This window comes from Falco cherrug, chromosome 2 (assembly GCF_023634085.1).
Source record: "Falco cherrug isolate bFalChe1 chromosome 2, bFalChe1.pri, whole genome shotgun sequence".
Lineage (NCBI taxonomy): Eukaryota > Metazoa > Chordata > Aves > Falconiformes > Falconidae > Falco > Falco cherrug.
This window is the reverse complement of record NC_073698.1, coordinates 50,280,415-50,307,197: the sequence shown is the minus strand read 5'-3', so window position 1 is coordinate 50,307,197 and position 26,783 is coordinate 50,280,415. Positions and strand designations below refer to the sequence as shown.

Below are 26,783 nucleotides of genomic sequence, written 5' to 3'. Positions count from 1 at the left end.
CTCAGGAAGAACAAGATAATATAGTAATACTACTTCATCTGACAAGCAATTTTAGTAACTTTACAAGTAAAGTTCTTTTTTTATTTTCTTCTCTTCACTTTCTTAGAATTAAAAGCTAATGATACAGTATCAAAGTTCCAGAAAGATAATTTTTCAGTATTTCAAAGAAAGGGAGAAAAGTCAATAGCTGTTATTCCTAATACCTTGAAAAACAGTTCTTTGTTTCACTTATTCACATGCATACAATAATTAACAATATAAGAGCAAGTATCGACTAATTAAAGCTATGTATTATATTTTATTTTGATTATATATAATAAGAACTTAATACAAATATGAATAGTTATGGGATTTTTATTTTTTCTTTCCTTTAATGAATCTGACATTTCCTGTCAGCTACACTTTGCTATATATGACTAAAATTACTACTATTGAGATTAAAACTTTATTACTAAACTCCCCTCTGGAATAGATACTCAGCCCCTTGTTTTCTGCTTTCAGTGACTTACTTTGTTCAAACTAATTAAGCAACTTTGAGGCTTCTTTGAAAATGTATTTTTAGGGGTTCATTTCTGGAGGAAAAGTATTTTATAGAAAAAGTAGGGCAATCCAAAACAATATTAAATATCTGTATGTACACTTTGGTATCATCATTTATATGTAAGTTTCATATATTTTATCCATGAGACCTCTGGTTCCTTCTCCGTTACATGTTAATTCTACCTCACTTTGTTTGACAGCCAAGACAACCTGTTTTTGATTCAGGGTAATTTGTAAGTCACAGGGATATCTAAGAAATAAACTCTGGAAAAAATACAGTTTCCACTTTTACAGTTTTGTCAATGTCAGTTTAAATGGGCAAGACTTAGAGGTGTTGACATCAATTTGCATTTTGCATACTTTGGGCAAGTTCTCCGCTGAAGATGAGCTAGAAATCGAAATGCTCATCATGTTATTGTATTCCACACCAGCATCTCATCAACAGAAAAAATGTCAAAAGTTTTGAGATACAGCAGTGCTAGACTGATGAAGGCATTTCAAGTAAAATGAAGCTTTGCATAGGGCTTCCTGTAATTTCCTTCTAATAGACAATGTTGGGGAGTTAAAAAGAATAGGAATACACAGAGCAAAGAAGAATAAACTTGAAAGGTGATGTTCCTTTACACTTTGCCTCATATTTCTTTGTGTATCACCTCATCTTAAACTCCAATGAGCTAAAAGAAAACAAACAAACAAATAAACAAAATATCAAATTAAGGGGGGTGGGAAAGAACCCAAAACAGCAAGAAAAGGAACATTTTGGAAAACAAAGGACAAAAAGAACATTGGAAAAAATAAACTATGTTTAAAAGCTGACAGGTCTGAAAACCCTGGGGAAGAATTTTACTGTATTTCATTGTGAAGTAGATTGTGGATAAACCTTTCCTTCCATGGGAAAAAAGAAAAAAAAAAACAAAAACATTTTCACTAATAAATAACTTGGATATGTATAATAAATATATGACAATACAAATATATGAACTGCTACTTTGGGGAGTTTTCACGTGATTCTGCAAAAGGTGTGCCATACAAAGCTTTGAATATTATAATTGTTACCCTTCACTGATTTCCTTCATGTCTTTCTTCTGCTCGTTTGCTTTTTACTTTTAAAACCATGTTTATTCCAAGCTATTCTTATCTCTTTGGATCTTTGCTTCTCATATGGTATATCACATGTCTTAGGCTTTCTCGTGCATGCATCTATGTGCCAGATGTTCTAGGGCACCTTTCCATTGTCTCTATTGATGTATTCTGTGCATTCATTTCAACAGACATCTGATGTCTGGGAGTGTATATTATATGCAAGAGTCATTAAACATATCTTCTTACTCACAGATTCAGAAGAACGTTTGGGTATTTGATGTACTAATTAAGAGATGGAAGCAATAAGTGCACTTAGAATTTCCCATCGGTAAGTTACACCATTTATTGAAACTTCACAAGAAATTATTTTCCTCATGCTCATTCAATATAGTTTGTACACTGTGTGCCTCACCTTGAGCTACAAGTTATAATAAAAGATGCCTATTGATATTGCTCAGTTTCACATGGTAATGTAACTACAGAACACTAACATATTCAATTGTCATGGGAATTTGGACAATTATTTTTTTATATATTTATATGGGAAATTTTGATCATAATTAATAGGTGAAATCCATACTGCAGCCTGTGGAGTAATCCATGCTGTAGTAGCTGGATACGCCCTGAAGGGAGCTGTAGCCCATGGAAAGCCCATGGTGGAGCAGGCAGGAACTGTGGCCCATGGAGAGGAGCCCACACAGAAGCAGGTTTTCTGACAGGACATGTGAACCTATGGGGGATCCACACTGGAACAGTCCATACCTGAAGGATTATGCCCTGTGGAAAGGACCTATGCTAGAGCAGTTCTTGAACTGCAGCCCGTGGGAAGGACCCACACTGGAGATGTTCATGAAGAATTATCTTCTGCGGAAGCAACCTCATGCTGGAGCAGGGAAGGAGCGTGAGGAGGAGGGAGTGACAGAGATTGTTATAAACAGACCAAAATCCCCATTCCCCATCCTCCTACACTGCTTAGGGAGAGGAGGTAGAGAAAGGAAAGAAGGAATAGGTGGAGGGAAGTTGTTTATTTTAATTTTTGTTGCTGTTTCTTACCTCCCTAGTCTATTTTTAGTGGGCAGAAAATTCAATGAATTTTCCCCAAGTGGTGTCTGTCTTTTCCTGTGATGGTAGTTGGTGAGTGATCTCCCTGTCTTTATCTTGACTCGCAAACTTTTCTGTCTTTATTTTCTCCTCCTGTCCTGTTGAGGACAGGCTGTGACAGAGTGGCAAGACAGGGGGTTTAGCAGCCAGCCAAGGTCAAACCCACCACGGGGCATTACACCTTTCACAACAATTCTTCTGTCCTTATTCTTTAAGAAACTTCTTCATTTTTCAAGGGGAAAAACTTTCTTTATATACTGAAGATCACATGCTCGATTTCAGGCTTGGTTTTCAACATTGATAGTGGCACAAAATATTCAGACTATCCTTGCACAAAATAAGACCAATTACACATCCTATTTGTGAGTAATTCTGTAGTTTTAATTTTACAGCCTTGTAAGTTATTACTGGCACAAGAAGAAATTTGCTAAAGAGCTTCAGTAATGGAAGCATTGCATTGTCAGTACATTGCTACCTATTGTGGTATGAGTGCAGTAGGGTTGCTGGAAAAAATAGTGTATGTCAGGTTAGCAGCACACACTGAAATTAGGCAAAAAATACTTTACTTTTTTGGTCATGGGGATACAGAGAAACCACTAAGCCTAAATGAGTGATATTCTGTTTCAGTCCACTGCTGAAATATCATGGAACTGTCTCCTACTCCAGCTTACCTCTAACTCCGTGAAGCAGCACCTGTTGTGTTCTGCTACAGAGGAACATAACACTAATAATCAAAGTGACCAGTGAGAAACTGTTTGCTTCTTATTTAATCAAGTTTAAAAGGAAAATGTATTGAAATGACATGTATTCCTTAGAGAAGTAGTTATCCCCCAACTTGTGTGTGGATTAAATTGAGCTACTCCAGAAAATAAGCAAACAAAATCCTTATCTGAAGTGGATTGCAGTTTCTAAAAGTAACATTCATTTTGCTATAATTTAAGTCCAGGGAACTGACAAATTAAAGATCATTTTTACAGTCATTTTATACCTACATGTGACATTTTCCCTGTCAGATTGAAATTTCAATAGCAACTTCAGTCTTCTAACAGATAAGGAAACACAGTGTGTATATTCATTCAGTCTCTTCTACTATGTAAAATATTTCCTTAGTTATGCTCCCATGCTTCCTCTCTAGTCCCAAATGCATATTGCATTGTTACCTTAAGATATGCATATATAATAATTATGAACACAAATTCTTAATTGTGTAGAGGTAGACTTAAAATTATGTTTATGTTTTGTGGGGTTTTGGTTGGTTTTTGATTGGTTTGTTTTTTTGTTTTTCTATTGGAGATGGGTATGGTTTACAGTATTGGAGAAAGCTGCAAATTTAAAAGGTAACCCATTTTCCTTTATATATGTAACTAACAGTATAAGCCTAAGATAAATCTTTTTTTTTAAAAAAAGAAAACTTAGCATCCCTCAGCAAGTTATATAAAAATTGTAAATCTGGACTGGTTTCTTATATCTTATGTAAAAGTAATTAAAAATAGGTTTTTGATATAACCTTTATCAGAACCTTGGCTACTGTAGGTTTAAAATTACAGTGTCAATTTAAAAAATACCTTTCATTGTCCTCTGTAATCTTATTTGGAAGGAAATTGTTGGTGGAACTTGAAGAACAGTAAAAGAAACATAATAGCTGTTAAATATTTACTTACTACAAAGCAATATTTAGTTACCAATTCATACAACATTTAATTAAGTTAATAACATTAATTCTTTTTGTAAGTAGCAATAGAAGGAAAATTTATTCTGGTATACACAATAGTCCCCTGAATAAAACTTTGTATTATGTGTTTAGAATAACAGCTTCATTACTGCTTAATCAAATTACCTCAAGCGAGTTTCAGTTGTTTATGATAATCAGGTATTTCTCACATTTGTAAAAAGAGGCTTTTAGAAATCTGAGGGCGACTGTGTTGGTATCAGTGTAAGAAATACTCAAAATAAAAGTCAGATTACTTTGAGGCAGCAGGGCTAGCATAGAAAGTTATGTGAAATAGCGAAGAGGAAGCATATAAGTGAAAAGGCAAATTCACACCCACCTTTCAAAACCCAAAGTGAATGCCTTGACTACTGGAAAGGCTCTTCTGAAGTGAGACCTTGCCACTGAGCAAGAAAGATCTTTCCCTTAATAAAGGAAAAGACTTAACTTCTGGACTACATTCCTAGGACAGTCTATACATTAAATTGAGTGACAGCTTAATGTAAAAGTGATAAACAATCTTAAGAACACAGAAAGTAGGCATTTTTCCTTTAGATCAGTAGCCCGTCATCAAACTGCAAAATGAAGCTGGTTGGTAATTACAATAGTGTCCATTCTCTGGGCTGGAAAGCAAAGAACTCACTCAACGCTGGTGGTAGCTGTAATGTGAAACTCTTCGCTCCGTCAAGGGCAGAATGGTCCTGTCTATACAAGCCATTGGTGAAAGCCTCTGGACACATGCAAATCTCTTAGCTTGCCTGGTCTTCTGCTGGGAGAGTACGTGATACAGGCCAAAACCTGTGGTTGAAATCATCATACAAATAAGTGGTATGAATAATGGCAGGACAGTGCTAAAGATCTGTTTATTTTCTCTCTTTTTCTCTTTCTGTCCGTACTTGTTTTATTTTCAAGACTACCCTATTTGAAGGCAGCCTGTAATTACAATTTAAAGTCCCTTTTTGAAGAATAAGATGTAAATGAAAGGGTTTTTTTATCTGAGAAGTACACTTGTAACTGAATAGTTGATTAGTATTTATCAGAAAATACTAAACCTCCAGTGATTTTGAGAGAAATGATGTAGCTTGCACTACTTTTTCTTAATGAATGATCAGTAGTCTCAAGAATATTCTGGAATGTTAGACCTGGCTTGATATATGTCCCTGACACTGAGCGTCTTGAGCTCATAATCTCATAGGAAGACTGCAAAGAATCCCAGCAAAGTCAAAGTCTCTGAAGTTCTCGGTTAGCAATGTAGTTTATCTGAACCGGATTACTGAGGCATACAAAATATTGTCAGTACTTACTGTTACAGGTTACATTATTGCAAGTAGGAATATATAAGATTACTGATGTAATTTACAGGTAATTAATCAGATTATGTAATAGCAATACGAACTTGAATTTTCATAAATTCATTACATCAAAATTACAGAACCATACAATTATCATTGTGCAAATTTCTCTAATGCACATATACCATTAAAACCATTGTCACAGTATAACAGGCATAAAAGTCTGTACAAGCTATTTAAAAAAATGAGGTTCATGTTAAAAAAAGTTAAACCAATTATTCATTCCATAATTTTTCCCTATTTTAACCACAGAAATTTCAGTCCAGTGTTATAAAATGTATTACCATAATTATGGATATTATTTTTGTTTTGTTGCTCAGTTTTGTCTCTATACTTCTAAAGCAAAAAAAAAAAAACTGAAAACATTAAGATTTATTTAGATACACTTAGTCACATAAGTCGTCTTGCTTTCTTAAGAAAAATACACCAAGCTTAGAGATACTATATGCATTATTATGGCAATATGCCAAATTAAATCACAAAGCTATTAAAGAATTAAAAAGCATAACAACTAAGAGGTCCATTTGGGGGAAAAATTGAATTCACAGGGGTTTTATTTGCCTGTTTATTTTACAGTATGATGCTCTCTATTGATTATTTCAGAAATGGGCAAGTCAGAGAAATCTGACATGACGAAGCAAGTAACATTCAGCATTTTCACATATCTGTTCTTGCCTTCATTGCATTGTGACCAACTGGATATTCACCAAGACCACCCAACAAACAGATCAGATGATAAAAGCTATAGCATATACAGTGGAAAACAGAATGACACTTATTCGGTCTCAATGTCAAATCATCCTGTGTCACACTACGTTGAGATATTTTTTAACAAGATTTAGCTGATTGATAAAAAAGCTTAGTTAATAGAACAAAACAGGCTAAAACACATGGATGAGTCAAGGTATATGATTGTTATGTACTATATCTTACAGGTACTTATGCCACAGAAATGTTGCCAAATTACTCTGTCCTGAGACACTCTTAATAAGAATCATAGAATTCTAGAATGCTTTGGGTTGAAAGGGACCTAATAGAAAGTTCACCTAGTTCAACCACTCCTGTGAAGACTAACGATATCTTCAGCTAGATTAGACTGCTCAGTTCCCCATCCAACATCATCTGGAATGTGTTCAGGGATGGGGCATCTACTGCTGCTCTGGGAAACCTGTTCCAGTGTATCACCACCCTCATCCTAGAAAATTTCTTCCTTATATCTGTTTAAATCCACTCTCTTTTAGTTTAAAATCATTACCCCTTGCCTTATCGCAACAGGCCCTGCTAGAAGGTTGTCCCCACCTTTCTTGTAAGCCCCCTTTAAGTACTGAAAGGCCACAATAAGGTCTATCTGGACCCTCTTCCAGGCTGCGCTGCTGTTCAGTGAGACGTGGACAGGCTGGAGAGTTGGGCAGAGACTAATGTAATGAAGTTCGGTGAAGGCCCTGCACCCAGGGAGGAATAACCTCGTGCACCAGGACAGGCTGGGGTTGACCTGCTGGAATGCAGCTCTGCAGACAAGGACCTGGAAGTTCTGGTGAACAGCAAGTTGCCCATGAGCCAGCAGTGTGACCTGGTGGCCCAGGAGGCCGGTGGGATCCCGGGGTGCAGCAGGAGGAGTGTGGCCAGCAGGTCGAGGGAGGTGATTCTTTCCCTCTTCTTTGCCCTGGTGAGGCCGCATCTGGAGTGCTGTGTCCAGTTCTGGGCTCCCCAGTTCAAGAGAGTCAGGGAACTGCTGGAGAAGGTCCAGCAGAGGGCTACAAAGGTGACTAGGGCACTGGAGCATCTCCCTTATGAGGAAAGGCTGAGAGAGCTGTGCAAGTTTAGCCTGGAGAAGGGAAGACAGAGGGGATTTTATCAGTGTCTACAAATATGTTAAGGGTGAGTGTCAAAAGGATGGGGCCAGGCTCCTAAGTTTTTTTCATTATTTATATTCACTGTCAGCATCACACATAGCTTTTCACTCTGTGTTCATGCTTTACCTAGTGAACTATGTTAATACTGCACCATGTAGTCCAGTTTTATTTCATGCAGTTACTGCTTTCAATTTGGATTCGTAAAAATGTACTGTTCACTTAAACACCATTCAACCAGAGCCTATAAAGAAAATTGTTGAGAAGCCAACTGGAAAATATGCTATTCACTGAAGTTTTAAATGTTTGGATTTTTTTTTCTCTGAATGAGAGCCATTAAAATGAAAGAGTTTATCTAGGGCATTACTTACTCCCATTTTAGTCCATGCTTTTTGGCAGGCATCGGAAAGATAACAGCTGAACAAATACTTACAAGTTTAATGGGTAAAACTTCTTAGTGAAAAGGTCTCATTATGTCTAATCAAATTAATGTGAGGTGCAGCAGCATATCAGTTATAACAATTACAATATGAGCCTAGAAGATGTTAAGGCACTCTTTGCTGCTATTATTTCATTGTATAGAGTTATCAAAGAAATCAGTACAGAGTTAAAATGGTGACACATCTGCCTTTTTTGCAGTGCCTTTCAAATTTATCCTAAACAATTTTGCAACACTGTGGTGGTGTGCTCTGCCATCCTCTCCTAAAAATGAACAATTCTGTTCAGCTCAAAGTGGATTTAGGAGTTTGACCTGAGCAGCTCGCCTATCGCACAAAGCATGTAACAGATGTGGTCTAAACAAGCTGAGTGAACTTGGGCTGAGGCACGGGCCTCACAGGCTGGTGTTGCTTACGTGAAGGCCAGGAGGACCCCTGCACGGCTGTCGCTGTAAACGTGTACCATAAATCTGTCTGCACTGAATCCTCCCTGCGCCATGCTAACTCATTGAGCCCAACTGACCTTCCAGAACTGATACCTTGTTCAGGGCCAGTCAGCACACAATAATAGACTTAGTCCCACCTTGCCATGAACATAAAATCTGTCATTTTAGAATCCTTTTATTCTTTCTTTGAGGAGAGAATTCTAACTAGGACGGGTCAATGAGCCTGGACCTCTCTCCTCCCAAAGCAGGGATGCCTCTTTGGTGTGACTTGCAGCTCTGACTATGTTGGATGTTACCTGGGACAATTCTACTAACAGAAGTGCTGTATTCTTTACTTAGGCTTGATGTTTGCAGTGAGTGTATTTATCAATGGCAATTCTGGATTTGTTACATCTGTTGCCTTAATAAGTCACGTATTTTTTCAGCTTTGCAAAACTCTTTCAGTGAAAGTCCTTAAGTGGGGCTCTGACAAGCAAGCTGGTGAGTGGCTGTACATATAATCCTTTACACCTGAAATTTTTGACCAAATCTAAGACTAGCACTGAATCTAGCCACACCTAGACTCCGCTCTGAGAAGGAGTTCAGAAAGGAAGGAGATCCTTTCTGAACCTCTTAACTCAATGGGAGGGCAGTCTCCCCCTAGCCCCCAGCCATTTGTCACTCTTAATGTGACACTTACATAATGTATATGAAGAATACATGCAAAGGACTGCAGATTTTGTTTTCTGCCATCTCCTTGCCACAAAGGACAAAAGTTTAAAAGAATAAAGTTAACTTTAGCAGTCTTTTTGACCATTTGTCACAGGCGTAAGATGCACTGAAGTGGCAGAGAAACTTGTCACATATAGTTAAAGGAAGAATGTCAATGAAGTCCTTCTAGGAGAATGACTTTACATGTGTTATCCATCAAGTGTGACTGTTAGGATATAACATCTGAAATTCCTGTTTTATTCTCATGAACACGAGGAGATTAGTTAGCTGTGGGTTTAACAGTTGGGACTGTAGTGCATCGCTACTGGGAATGCATCAGTAAGGTGTGAGATCTGGAACATGAAATGTGGTCACAGCTATGCATCCTTCTTCCTCTCCCGTGTAGGCTGAGGATGTATTGATCCATGAAGTTGTTTATGTTTCCTGCTATCATTAAGACACTCTTGGCACACAGGTCTACATGCATGAAACATTTTCTTAGCATATCTTTAAATGCTTCCACTCAAATAAATTCTGATTATCTTTTAATTTATATAATATCTGTAAATAAATAAAATATTTTTCTTAGTTCTTTAAGAGTTGCATTGATAATTCTTTTTATACCTTGAAGTTTATTCACAAGAAACAACTTCAAAATAAACACATCTACGCTGTGCTGTTTTCAGTTTAAATGACATCCTGTCACGTAAGGTTTTTAAGTTGTTTTGATGCTTAAAAAGCAGTGTGGCAAATATTGCGCAGAAATATTTACTGTTATTTACCTGTTAGGCTTTAAGTGTTGTGGAATTTTTCTTATATGCTGCAATATCTGCAGAAGACCATTATATTTCTGGAAGTTCGTATCAAAAGAGAAATTTAAAGCATGGACTTATTTCAGATTGCTATCTGTTCACATCTGATACTATGAGTCTGACAGCTATAAATACAAATAGTAACACTATAAATAGGATATTAATATACATTCTTTTCAAGACCAAAATATTAAATTTTAAATTTTAAATAAAAAATAATATGTTAATATAAGACAGTATACTTATACACTTTTAATAAGAAATTATGTTGTATATTGCAAACATATATTATATATTATTGCAGTTTAATAATATTAGAAATTTAAAATATATAAATAAATGTTTAAAATACCATCTTAACATGCTGATTATATTTTATTTGTTATGATTAGTATAGCATATATTTATTATATGCTATCCATTATAATTATAGCACTAATGCATTATAATACTTACACAATTATATAATATATTGCAATGTAATTAAAATATTAATCTATGCAATATAATAATGTAATAGTAAAATCTGATTTGTTAATTCTTGACAGACAATCAAGGATGCTTCCTATTCCATCTACATATGCTTAAAAGCAACTGAGGCTAATCCATACACTGCTGTAAAAGGTTTTAGTTATACTACATGCATAAAGACTGCATTTTTTATTATTGTCATTTTAATCTCTGGTACAAGCCTTTGTCATTTATAAGCCTGGAACTCTTGTTATTAATCTTCCATTGCCTTTAAACTATGCTTGTTTCATATTTTCTCATTCATGTTAACATTTCAGTGACTTCCATAAAATAGCAGTGAATTGCCCCGCAGTCCCCAGAGAACATGGAAACTTAGGGCATTAGCAAAGAATATTATGGATTTTTAAGACATGGCTGCTACAACCAGTGTCTTTAGACGTGTAAAATTCTATATAACTGGAGTCATAGAGGGACACAGGTAGCTGCCTGTGCCATCCCTCAGATAAAGGGACAAGACAACTCCCAGAACCATATAAATCTCACAGACAGGCAAGCAAATGGACAGATTTGCTGAGCTTTGCAGCCTTAGATCAGCAATGTTACCAAGAAATGGAAGAACGACAAATGGTTCAAAAATAGTCTGTGGAGCCTTTCTGTACAAATCTGGGTTTTTACACTTGCAGAATGGCTTAAATCATGCTACATAAATAATTAAAAGTACATAAATAAACAAGCAAAACGTGAGGAGAGAGGCAAACTAATCCAAAATTGATTACAATTATGAACAGTCTATGTCACCCCATGATATTGCAACTTTAAGGCACCTGGGTTAAGTGGACATCTTTCCCTCAGGGATGGTTTACTTTGTTTATTCAAGACTGACAAAAAAAAGTCATTCTTTAAGGGGGAAAAATTATGAAAAGAACAGAAAACTGGCAAATGGGCAGGTGTGGGCAAAAGCCACTAGCTTTACCAGCCTCCCACCAACATACCAGCTTTAGGATAACGGTCGTCTTACACTATGGTATGGTTTGTTGCTAGGTTTTGAGAAAGTTAGAAAGTACACCTTTGCTTTCTTGGCGGTAATATGCATAGAGTGCATCAAAGCACTCCAGAACCATCAATTACAACAGACTTTTGAGGCTGTTCTAGTAAAAGAGCAGCTCCAGCTTTAGGAATCCTGCTTCCACATGAAAACCCCCACAGCCAGATGAGAAAATAATGGTCATATAAAAAAACACCTTGACTGTTCAAAATGGGTTTATTACTTTTAGCAGCTGTACTTACTGCTAGCTGGCTTTATAAAAAGGGGTGCATCATCTGTCCTCTAGACAGGATAAATCTCATAAACCATAGTCAGCAGGAATAGGCTTATATTGTTTGCCCTGGCAATTTTGCCAGTAGCATATTTCTGTACATAATGAATTACAACTAAATTTATCCAGTTGGTTAATCCTGTCATGGACATATATGGCATAAATATCGTGGGATGATGGTCTGAGTTGCTTTCTGGAGTTTATTCATGGAGTAGGCAGAGCATAATCCTCTGTCATTGCTTCTGTTCCCTTTTGGACATAAAGTTGCAAGAGTGGTGACTAGGAAGTATTCTCTGTCCATCTTCCCTTTAAAAGTGACAGAAGAATTTCTCTAGGAAGTCCCCTCACATGTATTTTATGAGAGATTACAGGAGTTGCAAGGGAGCCTATGACCTTAGAAGAAAGTATCTTAATTTGTCTATTTGATGTCTTCATCATTCTAAGTACAGGTCAAAATGGCTCAATTCTCACAAGATGAGCAATTTTGGAAATTCTTCACCAGTGCTTCATTCTTCTATAAGGCATTTATTCATTTGGGTTGCTAGCCTCCCCTGATCTTTCTAGTCTTTCTCTACCTGCAAGTTAAATATTGCTAATTAACACATGAGATTTTGATTTATGCTAGCAGAATACCAAGTCACAGTAGACAGACTTTGCAGTAATCATCCTAGCCTAGAGCAGACAGGAGTCTACCAAAGTCATCAATGCCAAGGCTTCTTGCATACCAACACTGTTCCATTCACAGGAACAAAGACACCTAAAATTAACACTTGTGTTATAGTAAAATAAGAATTAGAATTATTATCCTGAGAGCAGAACTGAAGTTACGTATTAAGAAAATGAATAATTATAGGTAATACAGAAAAAGGCGTAGTGAGAATGACATTGTACAAGTCACTCATGACATTGTCTAAAATACAGCAGATATTTCTGGTAGTTCACTCCCAAGAAAAATTAATTTGTGCTAGAATAAATGCATGCAAGGGTTACTAGAATAATGAAAGGCTGATAGATCTTTGACTGCTTATGAGACATAACTGCAATCTATACTACAAATGATGGAGGAGAGCTATCCAAACGGAGAACAATCTTGACACAAGCAAAAATTGATATAAACTGCCCATGAATACATTGAGACTGGAAAGGACACTTCCTATCCATCATATAGTGATATTCTGTAGCAGCTTTACCCTCAGTGAAGTATGAGCAAAAAAAAGTGTAGCTACAGTCAAGTAAACATTTGATATATCATGACAAAAATTACATACTGTGATTGTATTCAAGAACATGGAACTGACTCAGTGATCCAGAAGGGTTATTAATATGCTATTTCTATATTCCAGTTTTAAAGTTTACCTGAGGTTCCTGAAGCACAGAAGAAGCATTTTCATGAAGACTGCAAAAACAGGAGAAAAAGGAGAATGATCAGTTCTATTGAGAGCAAAAGTGAGTGTCTATAAAAACACATGGCCAAAGTATTTCTAAAAATAGCCTCTCTCAAGCACCTGACTGAAAATGGAACTCTGACAATCTTCAGTGTACCAGGAACATATGTAAACTAAAAAAATTGTCCAGCTAGATGGACTGGAAGCTGTGTTTGTATTTCCATATGTATTTGCATTTGTATTTGTATATATGCATGTATGTATATATATATGTATATGCATATGTATACAATTGCAAGCAATACAATATGCTTTATATATCTTCATCAGAGAAGTAGTTATCCATGATAAACTGTTGAAATTTTGATTAGCTGTAGTATGCTGACCTTTGTTTTATATTAATACTCAAATAGGTTGATGCAGTGAGAAATTAATTTTCTTAAACAAAGCTATTGTGTAAATAATTGATATAATAATGATACCCTTCATGGAGTCCAAACTTAAGAAAGGGCTTTTGAAGGAAGCAGTTCAATATGGATAGAAATGGAAGTACATGTGTGCATATATACATATACCATCAGTTTGCATCTTTGTAGAGTAAAATTCCATACTTCAGAAAAAAATAGAGGCTAGCTATACAAATATTCCTTTCCATAGGTGTTTCTGGCAGTGTGCTCCCCACTGGCCATTTATAAATAGTGGACAGCCCAGAGCCTGTTGAGTTCTGCATGGCATCAGGTTGCATGCCAGGACCTCTCCTTGAGCAGGGATGCCTCTCCAGGTTACTCCTCAAAGCTGAGAGTTTTCTTCCTGCAACAGATTCTTGGTAAGTGATTAATAGCATGCTAAACTTTGAAATATTAGCTAAGCAATAAAAAGGATTGATTTTGCACATATAACCCTTTAGACATAAACCATTGACTAAGTCTGGGAATAGGATTGGATCCAGCCGCACCTAGGCTCCTCTCTGAGTAGGAATGTAGAAAGCAAGGCAGTCCTTTCTGAGCCTCATGGCTCAAGGAGAGGATCTCCCTGACAGTTTTGTTTGAACCTGTCCTCTGTGCGGTAGTAATCAAGTGTACTTTGCCATTGAACTTTGTTAATTCACTGTTTTATTTCAATGAATATTTTGTTGCTTCTCTTTTACGAGGGTATCCACAATGGTTACACGTTATTACTGCTGCTAAATACTTGTTAAAAAATATATTTATATTTAATGTTGTTGCATCTTTCTGCAGTATATTGATTGATTCCACTGATGATATTGTATTTGGACTGTTATGAAAGATACTGTATTTGAGGAATTTGTGATCTCAGGCAAGCCATGTCAGGCCTAATAACCCCTATGCCAGCATGAGTGACCACTGTATAACCTTACCAATGTAACAATGCCAGAGAACATGCTGGGATGCCCAGAACATGCTGCTCCTGGATGTAGCTCCCAGATACATGCAGCTGGATATACTCTGGTGAACAAAAAGAGACAACATTCCTATGTGTCAAGACAAGAAATATAGTTTTGTTTATTACACTAAATAGCGGATACCATGGTAATAGAGGAAGACTGAACCTCTCCATGGCTGGGAATTCTGCATAGTGTGCTTTGTCTGTCCACTGGGCATTTGTCCAAAGCTGAAGTTCCCAACATCTGAAGGGATATAATATTCACTCACAATCTATATTTCACTTTCTATTTCTTACTATTAACAAATTTTACTATGCTGTTGTGCCTTTTTTATTGAGACCTGGAAATAAATCTGTACCCTTTCCAGTGCAGAACAGAGATCCTTTTTTTTTGTAGAAATTTATCCTACATTCATATAAACTGTTTTTCGTTGATACATTTGTATTTTTATTTCTTGCATATGATGTGGAATCAGAGTCCTTTTTCTGTAATAAGTAAGTTGCTAAGACTCTACTTTATACATGTTCACTACTGTAATTGGAAACGTCACAGGAAATGAAGCATGAACTACAGAACAAAAATGTATTGTTAAGGAAATGATGCAAAGTTCCATGCAAGCTAGGTAGACCAAATCATAGTTGGTTTGTTTCTTTGGTTTTTCTTTCAGATGCTTTTCCTTCTTTTTTAAAAATAATTGCTTATTCTATACCTGTGCTTCTGTAGCCTTACATTTGTCCTTTCTTCCAATTAAACTTCCTCAGTTCCTGTCTTTTATTAGCTCAGAAGGTTTTCTTTCTTACTCCTAGTCTATTACACCAGATAAAATCAACATCAATTACATGTTCACCAACTGATGAGCATGCATGCATCCGATAGCTGTATTTTACCATAAGGAGTCTGAGATTTCTCACTTTGCTATTTAAACAGTAATTTTCTCTTTTGCAACGTCAATGGAAAATGCTATTCTGATGGCCAAGTTTTGCATACATGCACCACCTTTCCCCCTGTTTATTACAAGTATACATACAGTTATTCAAAATACAAGAAGATTAAAATCCAGTTCTTTTTTATTTCCTTCTTTTTACAGAAGTCTCATAAACAGGATTAATAACTTGTGTGTGTCTTTTACTTTATTGTAAAGACTGGTCTAGAAAGTTTCCTCCCCCCCCAAAAAAAATCAAAGATGTGCCTTTGTGTCAAAGATGGACAACAGCATCCCAGCTCCATTTTGAAGAGCATTACCAGCAGATTGAGGGAGGTTGTCCTTTCCCTCTCCTCAGTCCTTGTGAGGCCACATCTGGAGTGTGGTGTCTGGAGTGTCCTGGTCTGAGTTCCCCAGTATAAAAGAGACATGGATATAAAAAAGGAGGTCCAGCAAAAGGACATGAAGATAATTAAGTTATCAGAGCATCTGTCTATGAGGGGAAGCTGTGAGACCGGGGATTGTTCAGCCTGGAGAAGAAAAGACTACAGGAAGATGATATTGCTGTCTACCAGTACCCAATCAGAAGATACAGAGAAGACAGAGTCCAACTCTTTAAAGAGGTTAAATGAGAAGCAATGGACACAGGTTGGAACATGGGAAATTGCAATTAAATATGATGAAGCATATATTATTATAAGGGTAATTGAACACTGCAACATGTTGCTCAGAGAGTTTCTGGGATATTTGTCCTTGGAGGTGTTCAAGACTGTACTGGCCACAGCCTTGAACAGTCTGACCTGATTAGACCTGCTTTTAGCAGGTTTGGACTAGAGACCTCCAAAGGTCCTTCCCGACTGACAATGTTCTGTGACTAACACACAGCATTCTGTATTTCCAGAGATACCCCACATTGTTGGGTTCATCATGCAGTTCTAGCTAACTCACTCACTGAAATGGTACAGCCAAGTGTCACTGGAATGGTATAGCTAGTGTTTTGGTCAAGAGAAAAAAACACTTTGAAAATCTTAAATAGTATCAAGACTACAAAGATTGGTTTTGATAGAATGCTTTTAAGTGGTAGATTTATATCACAAGTATGTATTCAAACAAAAAAAGTGCAGTGGTAGAGAAGAAGATGAACTGTATGACTATTGTTTTCTCTTTGCAATTCCTACTCATATGTCATTGGCAGAAAATTTTCACATATCCTAAGACTAAGTACTCACAAATATTTATGGCAACAAACTATATGGTATCTTGAAAATGCTAGATGAATTTAGATTGTTTTATAAAATTTGCACTATGCTGTTTGGCTACTCAGAAGTAAGCTAGAATGTAAATAAGCATAGCAGGATTTTCAGACTTCATTCTTCTCATCTCTTAAAGATTTCTTATTATCAGAATTTCTTATTCTCATCTTTACATTTACCTTTGACTTATTTTATTGTTTGGGGTTTTTTACCAGAGAATTCATCATTTGTCCCAGTACATAAGTAATTAGTATTATTAGGACAATTTCAAGGGGAAGAAAACATCACTTCATTATGAAAATTTAATTTTAAATGTTTCAATTTTTTAAAAGTATTTTTAATGATTTTCAGCTATTCAGAAATAAATCAACCATTTATTTAAAAATATATGTACTGCATTGAATTTTATTTTTTTTATGTTCTGTTTATTTCCTCTCGTGCTGTCTTTTAAGAAGCTCCAGTGCTTCTTCATTAAACCTCTGACAGGGGTCCAGAAGAAGTTTCTAAAGTGATCACATAAGCACTTGTCCATTTTCATACTTCCAGAAAGGCAAGCAAACCAATAAACTAAGAGGTTTCAATATGAATACCAGTGTGGCAAAACTAGGGATATTGAATCAGTCTTCTCATAATATATCATATCTTCATATATGCTAAAAAAGTCTATATATGTTGAGTCAGGAATTCCAGAAAGACCTGTGGTGGCTTTACCCTAGTCACAGACATTCTGAGGCATCTATTACTACATGCCAAGTTTCATCATCATGCCCCTAACAGACCAGATTTATAGAAGCTGTAATATGGAACTTGATTTGTGAGCTGAGAGAGTACAGTGTAAGCTTTACGTATTTGTAAAGCTGAGCATGATTATGTAAAATTATGATACTTGTAATGATAATGCATAATTTTTCCAGCTATTTACATTTTTACAGTAAAGCCCATTGTAGACCTATTTGTTGCTCATTAGAATAACAACATAACTGTGACTGGATCATGTACTAGTCCGTGGCATTTCACTGCCAAACTCATCTGCAAGATCTAACCTAGGAGAAAACTTGAAGAACACCTCCATTCACCAGAGAAATTTTATTTATGAAATATTCTTTTGTCCTCTCTTTTATTATTACTCCCTTTATCTAGAAGTAAAATATTTGCTTGAGATATAGATGACATAATTCAAGGCTCTCACTGCGTAACTGGATCTACTCCAAGGATATTCCTGCATGTTTCCCTCCTTTTTGACACTGCTGACAAGGTTCTGGATTTATTTACTTTGGTTATATTTTTGTGAATAACCCTCAGCTATCCTCATCTTTATTCCTCAGCAAACCATTCTTTTGATTAGGCTATCAAAGAGAAGAATGGTTTCTTCCTTTGGGAGGGTTTTGTCCAGAGTCAAAGAACTCTACAGAAATTATAAATAAGAATATACTATTCTTGATCTGTGGGATTTATTATTGTATTACAGTACTCCATGGCTTTTTCTGCAATGTTTTCAAGTAGCATTTGCATATGTTTATTCTGGGGAAAATAATGCTGATGGCTGATAAAATGCCTTGTTTACTAGCTGCTTTTTTTTTTTTTTTTTTCTTAAAAAGGAAGTGACAAAACTGTTTTCTAAACAGAGGAGTTACACTTTCCCTATTGTTTGTCTTTATGTCTCCTTGAAAGCCTTGAATGATAAAGAACACTAATAACAAGTATATTTACCTGAAAGATAGAAATATCTGACATTAAAAATTTAGAAATATCAGATCCACTGGACATCTTATGTGGATGATAAAACATGCATATTTTAAAAATTATAATATGTTCATGTTTCTGAACATAAAGAGAAACACAAACCTCTGTTACAAAGAAACACTGCTAACTCAGTGCGTGAAGAGAACTGGGGGAAATGGCAGAGAGTCTTTTTATTACAAACATTCAGTCTTCCAGATGCACAGCAGTCACAAGTGGTTCTTTTAGCTGCTTCCACCCCTACCAGCCTCTCACTCTCACCCCATGCCTGCCCCACTTCTGGATGATTTTCTCTGCTCTTCTTGCTATGCTTTTATTTTTAAAAATCATCACTTCTGGATGATTTTCTCCGCTCTTCTTGCTATGCTTTTATTTTTAAAAATCAGTATCTCCAAGTAAAATTCATGGTGTTTGTCAGCCTGCTTCTTCGAACCCTGCTTTTATTACATTTGGTACCTTGCCCATTTTGAAGATCAGGGTAGAGATTTCTTTATGTATTATATTATATGACCTTGAAAATGTCTTATACTCAGTTCCCCTCTTTTTCAAAATGACCTGCATTTGGCATCATAACAGCACCTCAATGTAACGTACATTGGCCTGCTGTCAGAACTGGAGGGAAGGTACAATGCCTGTCAATTATGATTTCCTCTGCCTTTTGTTGATGAAGCAAGTCTCCAAACACTTTCTGAATAAATCCACTGAGATTACCTTTTCTGAATTCTCTCTCTATTATTTAATTCATATCTCCCTTCTGTGGAAATTTTCAATGTTATCCAGCCGGGCTGGCTTTTCTTTTTTTTTATTACAGTACTTTTCTGTTTTGTAGAATATTCCAGCTTCAGGCATCTCACAACCTTGATCTTTTACCATTGCAATTATACTTGATGTATTTTATTTAGAATTTTAAGTTTTGCCCTTTTTTCATTGTTGCAAGACTTAGGAAACAAGTTATTTTCTTCATTCACAGCAGCTGTGATTCCATAACAACTGTTCAGCTGAAAAAAAGTCTCCCTTTTAAAAAGTAAATATCTATATTATATCCATCTATAAAGATGGACAAAGTTATGTTCTGCCTTCTGTTTTGGAATATATGTAAGTAAAGAGAAACAGGGATATAATTAATCTTTAAACCTCTTTGAGTAATTAAGTAAACAGTCAACATTTTCAAAACTTGAAGAGGGTCAATTTACAACAAAAGTATTTGCAACAGAGAAGAAAAAATTGATCATCAGTAAAATTTAGTCTTTAAAGGCTGATGATACATTCCAAATCATTCTTCTAGTCTGAAGAACAGATATTTAAGAAAAAGGATTTTTACATTTATTTCTTCAGAACTTTTAGTATCCAGACGCTTTTGACAATAGTTCTTACATTTTGATGGACTGATGAAACACCTTCTTTTCAGTCAAATTCTGTCCCTTATGGCTGATTTGATCTTATCAGTGAATCTTTAAATGTACTTTTTTGCCTTGATACTAGATCTTGGCTTTTTTTGAGACCATTTGGTAAATGCATTTCTCTTATCTATGTGGCACAGTTGCTAAGTTATTTGAATGGATATAGGTTGTAAATTCTAGCCTGCAATGCTAATATTCAGAAAAGGATGATTATGAGTTTTCATTTGCTGTAGAGATATTAGGCTTCACAGCAGGACTTCTGCAGGTAAAACCTACTTGTTTTGATATCCTTGAATGAGAAAAAATGCTTTCACTGAGCAGCAAGGATAAACCATCACTTTCTGAGGGAGCGATTGATTTTTCAGATGTAAAGTGAATGAGTGATGGTTACCCTGAATCTACTAAGCTTCCTTAAGTAATTTGTGAAAGAACTATAGGAAAAACATGCATGTATATGCACATATATGGACCTGGACTGAAATTATTAAAAAAATTTCAATGCTGTCTGCCTTTTTTATAAAAATATTGTTATGGGGTGAGAGGCACCCAAAAACACTGCTCAGGTAAATAAGACATTGAGAACCACTGCCCAGCTCAGAACTCTCCACTGGGAAAACAAACGAGGCACAAAAAATCATTTTGGAGAGGCTTACCAAAACCCTTGGTAGTATGCAGCTATGTACAGGAAATAACAAAAAGAAGTACAAATTAATTCTCAAGATATCTACATTCTTATAACATGTTTGAAGTGGGAGACCAAAAGGTAGTAGTAAATACAGTGTTGTATGAGAGTTTGTATTCTGTGCAGAAAGTGTATGTTTTGTAGGACAGAGACCTTGGAATAGAAATCATAATCAACCCGCTATACCTATGTTCATTCATAAACAAATTTTAAATCATAGAATCAATTAGGTTGGAAAGAACCTTTAAGATCATCGAGTTGAACAGTTAACGTAACACTACTGTGTCCACCATTAAACCATGTCCCTAAGTGCCACATCTATACATCTTTTAAATACCTCCAGGGGTGGTGACTCAATCACTTCTCTGGACAGCTTGTTCCAACGCGTGACAACCTTCTTAGTGAAGAAATTTTTCCTAATAGCCAGTCTAAGACCTTATGCAATTGAGTGTTGTGGTTCTGTCCTTGTGGCCACCTCAACCCTAAATTCCTCCATGGCACATCTGCTTCATGACTTCCTATTAAAAAAAAAAAAGAGTATTTGATTAGGACAGTTTGCAGTGATGTAACACTGTAATAGAGCATTGCCATTGCTGGTAACAGGCCGAGCTTTGTACTGAGTCTGCAAGGCCTCAGGGCTGACGCTTGACAGACCTGCTCTGTCTGAACTTCTGTTGACCTGCCTGCAGGTTTGGTTTGCTTGGTTTAGCTGTGACAGGAATTTTCTTAATTGATCAGGTGCCTACAGCTGATTTACTTTATTTTTAAAACAGTACAGCCATGGTTGTAATAAGTAGTTACTCTGTATAGAATGAGATATATACAGCCCTAATACAGTGGCATTGTGTAGAGAAACACAGGTATGGTAGGACAGGAGAGACCTGAAGAAGTGGGGACACAGGGGACACAGGATGTGGTGTAGAGGAGCTCAGGCACAGGAGTGATAAGAGATGGGCTCTTGGCACTGGAGGTACCACAGCTGTGAGAAATTCTCCCATGGTGGGTTAAAGACCTGGACCTGGGCAACATTGGTTTTAGGGGTAACAGGAAAAAAAAATATCTGACATATGTAAAGGGAGCCATATGTAGTTAATTTGGACATAACATCGAGCTACAAACCAAAGAAGAAAGAGCAAGGCTGTAGAAGCATAAACATGTCAAAATGGCTCCAACTGGACCCTTAGAGGAAGGGAGACCCATCAACGTGAACATCACAGTCCTCCCTGTAAAGGACTCTAGAGGCTCACAACTCAGTGTCAAACCCCTCACCTCCAACACACACACACACGAATAAAACCCACCAACCTTAGAGCCCAGAGGACCATCAAGAGCATGAGCACAGCACTGGGCATAGGAGCTGCATCTAAGAAGCATGTGCACAATGATTTTATCTGCATTCTTTCTTTTCATTTTAATTTAACAATTAGATCTAGACTAATAATGATTAGACTCTTAATATTTCATGTATACTAACAATGAATTCTTGGCTTTAATTATATTTAAGGTGCTCTTACTGTTCTGGCCTTCAGCAGGATTTTGAGTGCAGCATGTTTAAGTATCCTGTAATTATTTCATATTACTTGATAACCATTGCACTATCAAGTCATTTTAGCAGTAAAGCGTGTATCTTACTGTCACCAATTTTAAAGAATTTGGGTTGAGTTATTTTATGTGGTTTGGGAAAAAAAAATTAACATAAGACTAAAAATAGTTTAATCAATAACCATCTTAAAGAAATGTTCATCAAGAAGTTTTCTTCCAAGATCTACAGAGACACTACTTGAAATCAAATTTAAAAAAAGAAAAAAGAAAAAAACCCAGACAAACAAACAAATAAACAAACCCCCACAAAAACAGGTTGTTCAGTAGAACCAGTAAAACAAACCAAAGTTAATGGAATTAGTTGGTACATTAAATTTATAAAGAGCAAGGTTGGTATTGATACTGAAATATGTAGAGCCTGGGTTTTTAAAAACTATTCCGTATTCAGTGCAATTAAAATCAGTGTAGATATGAATATGATATTAGATGTCACAAAAGACAAAGAAGCCACTAATATACTTTAAAGATACATTTTGAGTAAAATATATTTTGCAGGGAAAATATTTGGATTAATTAAGTATGTTCAAGGAGCTAGTCAGTAGGACCCCCTGGGAAACTGTCCTCCAGGACAAGGGAGCAGAACAGAGACGGCAGATTTTGAAGGATGTTTTTCATAGAGCTCAAGAGCTCTTGATCCCCTGGTGTAAGGAATCAGGAAAGGAAGGCAAGAGATCAGCATGGATGAGTCGAGACCTGTTGGTCAAACTGAAGGGCAAGAAGGAAACACACAGGCAATGGAAGCAGGGACAGGTATCCTGGGAAGAGTATAAGGACACTACTCAGTTTCAGCCAGAAAAGGAAGGTCAGAGAAAGTGTACCCCCTGCAATTAACACAACTAGCAAACTGCTGACAATGGATGATAAGAAGGTTGAGGTACTCAGCAGATTTGTTGCCTCAGTCTTCGCTGGAAACCTCTCTTCCCACACTTCTCAAGTGGATGGACCACAAGACAGGGACTGGAAGATTCAAGCCCCTCCCACTGTAAGAAAAGATCAGGTTCACGACCACCTGAGGAACTAGAAAATACATAAGTCTATGGGACCTGATGGGATGTGTCCCAGGTCCTGAGGGAATTGGCTGATGTAGCTACCAAGCCACTCTCCATGATACTTGAAAAGTCGGGGCAGTCAGGTGAAGACCCTGGTACCTGGAAAAAAGGAAACATTGCACCCATTTTTAAAAAGGGTAGAAAGAAGGACCCTGGGAACTACTGACCTGTCAGCTTCAGCTCTGCACATGGGAAGATCATGGAACAGATTCTCCTAGAAGCTATGCTAAGGCACACGAAGGTCACAGAGGTGATTTGAGACAGCCAGCACAGCTTCACAAAGGCTAAATCTTGCCTGCCCAACCTAGTGACCTTCTGTGATGGAGTCACTACATCAGTGGCAAAGGGAAGAGCTATGGATGGCATCTATCTGGACTTCGGTAAGGCCTTTAACATGGTCTCCCACAACATCCTTCTCTCTAAATTGCCAAGATATGGATTAGATGAGGGGACTGTTTGATGGATGAGGAATTGATTGAATGGTCACACCCAGTGGGTAGTGGTCTACAGCTCAATGTGCAGATGGAGATAAGTGATGAGTGGTGTCCCTCAGGGGTCTGTCTTGGGACCAGTACTGTTTAATATCTTAATCAATAGACATAGTCAGTGGGATCGGGTGCACCCTCAGCAAACGACCAATCTGAATGTTGAGGTTGACATGCCTGAGGGACAGGATGCCATACAGAGGGACCAGGAAAGCTCAAAAAGTGGGCCCATGTGAACCTTACAAGGTTCAGCAAGGCCTAGTGCAAGGTCCTGCACCTGGGACAAAGCATCACCCCATATCAATACAGGCAGGGGCTGAAGTGATGGAGAGCAGCCCTGCCAAGAAGGACTTGGGTGTACTGGTGGGTGAAAGCTGGCATATGTGCAGTTGCAGCCCAGAAAGCCAGCCATATCCTGGGATGCATCAAAAGAAACATGGCCAGCAGGTCAAGGGAGGTGATTCTGCCCCTCTACTATGCTCTGGTGAGACCCCACCTGGAGTACTGCATCCAGCTCTGGGGTCTTCAGGACAGAGAAGACATGGACCTGCTGGAGCAGGTCCAAAGGAGGCCCACAAAAATGATCAGAGGGCTGGAACACCTCTCCTATAAGGAAAAACAGAGAGTTGGGTTGTTCAGCCTGGAGAAGAGAAGGCTCCAGGGAGACCTTATTGTGGCCTTTCAGTATTTACAGGGGGTTTATAAGAAAGATGGGGACAAAACTTTTAGCAGGGTCTGTTGTGATAGGACAATGGCTAGAGCTTTTAAACTAAAGAAGAGTAGATTTATATTAGATATAAAGAAGAAATTCTTTAGGATGAGGTGGTGAAACACTGTAACAGGTTTCCCAGAGAGGTAGTATATGCCTCATCCCTGGAAACATTCCAGGTGAGGTTGGATGGGGCTCTGAGCAGATGGATCTAGTTGAAGGTGTCCCTGCTCATTGCAGGGGGGGTTGGACTATATGATCTTTAAGGTCCCTTCCAACCCAAACTGTTCCATGATTCTATGACTATCTTATCAGATGATTTTGGGTACGTCAATGTGTCATTTACTAAATGATAGTAAAACAGTATTTTATTATTTTCATTGCATTAAAATACTTTATAAACAGAGGTATTGCTTTTATAAAAATCTATGAATATTAGACAAATAGTTCAGAGTTTTCCTTTTCTTTTTTTTTGGTGTTGCAGAAAAATTTGGATATTCTGAACCAAATTATGTCCTCTGTTTCACGCAAAGCATCAAGAGTCGCTATGAATACTCCACAAGGTAAAATTGAGTTCCATTTTATAAGAATGTGCAGCACAAGCTATAAAGATAATACATTCACCTTCGCTAGAAGTAATGGTTGCATTCTAGGTATGCAATTATTTACAATACATGATTTATAAAGACACATTTAAAAAAAAAAGAGAAAATATTTCTCAGTTCTTTTTAGTCTTCACTAAGTTGTAAACACCAATTCCCCTAAAGTTACTTCTGAAAAAAACAGAAAGAAGAGCTTTAAAACATAGCTCTTGGGGTTTTTTTTTATGTAAACATGGCTACATAAAATATTTTCAGATTTTTACAGCTCCTAATTGTTTCACTATGCTATCTAACAGCTATTCAGATTTATCAACCTCTTTCCAAAACCCATACAATATTTGTTTTAGTTAGCATGTCTTTTACTTTTCACTGAATAAGTCTGTGGGGGTGTGTGGGGTGTGTGGGATCACAACACTGTATAAATAGGGGATACCAACATCTAGATTAATGGGGATTAATGAGGACTGTCGTAGAAATGTAAAAACAATAAATATACTTAGTCGAAATAGTACTTTATCTGATTTTCTTGTTCTCTCACAGATACCTTCCTCTCCGTGTCCACAGTGAATAGGAGAAGAAATAATGGGCTTAAGTGAAGCAACAGAAATTTTGACTGGACATTAGGAAAACTGGAAGAGATTGCCCAAAGGATATTATGAGTCTCCAAAACTGAAGGACTTTGAAGGCAGCCTAAAAATATATTTGACAGGCATGAAATAGCTAAGTCTGATCATGCTACGAAGCAAAATCAGACACTCTACAGTTCTTTTCCAGCTGGACTGTATAATGCTGTGTCATTTACCTTTGATCTACTCTATGCTGGTCTGGGAATGCCAGTTTCATGGGACAGCTGCAGATCAGTCCATGAGAAATGCTGTGTTTCTTTGTTTGCTTCCTATTTAACTTCAGCCTTTTTTTGGAATAAACCCAAATTTTAGAAAGCTTCCCATGAAATTCAAACCCTATTATTGAGTCAGATTTAGTTCAGGACTTATGTCTAACACCTTCTAGGGCAGTAGCATTCCACAGTCTCGTTAGTTTTAGGCTTCAGAAACACTTCAGAAATCTTCCCAAGCCCACAGTTGCTTTGACATTATTTTCTCAGCAGCTACACAGCAAATAGAGTTTTTTGTTTCTATTTAAGAACATCAGGGACAGTGTGACAGGAAATCAAGAAGTTTATGATTAACAAAGGGTCATCTTAACCACAAAAAAAGACAAATGAAAACAAATTTCAACAACAGCAATCTCTTGGTTTTAGAGAAGCAGTCTGTGGAGTTACATTCTTTTATAAAAAAGCAAAATAAAGACAATGGCACTCTCAAGTATAAATTTATTCTGCTTTTTGTTCATCTAGAAGCCCATGCTACAGTCTTGATTCTGGTAGTGATGCATGTGTCACTGAACTGATACTTTGCTAAGAAAAGTACCTGTATTATTATTTTTAAGGGCTGTCATTCTTTATTTCAGTCAGAAAAAAATCAAGTTTTCAAGATTCTTTTTCTAAAATCCAGCAGTCATCAATAATACTGTAGAGAAACTTTTTTTTTTCCACATGCAAGGTGCCAATGTAGTTTTTCAAATGTAAGGGTTATTTTGTTCTTTTGTTGGGTTTTTTTGTGTGTGTCTTGGTATTAATGTTTTCTCTGACACTTGAACAGTTCTGCCATGTAACATTTTGACAGACATGTTAAACTGGAGATTACAAAGTGAAATCTCTGAGAATGCCACACAAAAAGAATT

The 26,783-nt window shown here is 36.8% G+C and overlaps 1 long non-coding RNA gene across 1 annotated transcript; it reads left to right on the top strand.

Moving 5' to 3' along the window:
• The first annotated feature begins 1,873 nt into the window (after positions 1–1,873).
• On the top strand, positions 1,874–26,552 carry LOC114017831 (uncharacterized). Its single transcript, XR_003563099.2, has 6 exons — positions 1,874–1,951; positions 13,150–13,252; positions 13,849–14,017; positions 15,684–23,624; positions 24,923–25,001; positions 25,581–26,552. It is a non-coding gene; the product is annotated as an uncharacterized LOC114017831 (long non-coding RNA).
• Positions 26,553–26,783: the final 231 nt, after the last annotated feature.